The sequence below is a fragment of the Octodon degus genome, unplaced genomic scaffold, assembly GCF_000260255.1.
Source record: "Octodon degus isolate 3935 unplaced genomic scaffold, OctDeg1.0 scaffold00017, whole genome shotgun sequence".
Classification (NCBI taxonomy): Eukaryota; Metazoa; Chordata; class Mammalia; order Rodentia; family Octodontidae; genus Octodon; species Octodon degus.
The window spans coordinates 16,395,341-16,396,381 of NW_004524593.1; positions in this window are offsets into that span (position 1 = coordinate 16,395,341).

The window sequence follows — 1,041 nt, forward strand, 5'->3', positions numbered from 1 at the left end:
CTACTTTGGAGTAGGTTCCAGTTTTCTCCCAGCTCAGGTTCAGGGCTGAGCCTATAAATCCTCACTGATGCCCATTACCAGAGTAGCTGCTTCCCTATTTAACAGGCCACAAGAAGGACAAGAAGGGGACCAAGATGTGCTGAATTTTCAACCTCAGCCTTGGCTGATAGTCGAAGCCAATGCCTAGGGCCTATGGACCCCAGACCAAATATATCTTAATACTTAACCAATAGGGCCAGGGAGATAGCTCAGCAGCTTAAGTACCTGCCTGGCAAAGCACAAGATCCTGAGTTCGATTCTTGGTACCAAAGCAAATAAAACAAAAACTTAACAGTCTGCTCACTAATGGGTTGGATGAGAACCTTCTGGAAAATTCCCATGTAATTCATCTCCATTCCAGAACCCACAGAGCTATGCTTATCCAGGTAAGCATCCTCTTTCCACTTGTATGGTTAACTACTTACTTATCATTCAGAGCAACTAATTTCCAATCTTTGACATAAATTGAGCTAGTATATAGTTCATGAGTCTAACTATAGAAACAAAAATTGAAGCCTTTGTTTTTTTTTGCATGTTCTCTGTCATTTGTCTTTTAACAAGATTTCCCTTTATGACTACAAGTACGATAGAACCTCGTATATCCATTCTTCCTACATTTAGAATTTGTGAAAAAGTCTTACAGACTGTGTTTGAGACACAGACAATCTGTGTTTGAGAAAGAATGGGTTTTTCAATGATTCTAGAAAAATTAAATAAGATCTCAGGAAAAGTTGAACCTACTGAACTTCTAAAATTTATTTTTAAAACTTTTATTCATTGCTTTAAATGTTTTGCCTCTCTTATCAGTGGTGTTCATAAAAATACCATTTACAAAGCTCTTTCCTCTCTGCTTCAGGCCCCCCATGCCTGCCTCCTTTGGAGTCGGCTCCTGGTTTTCTCCGTGACTGTGAGAGGGTGACACCAGCTCCTTGCCGTTCGTTTCTGTCTGCGTCCTCATCTGTGGCCTCCCTGCTTCATCCTGCCGTGGCCATTCATTTCAGA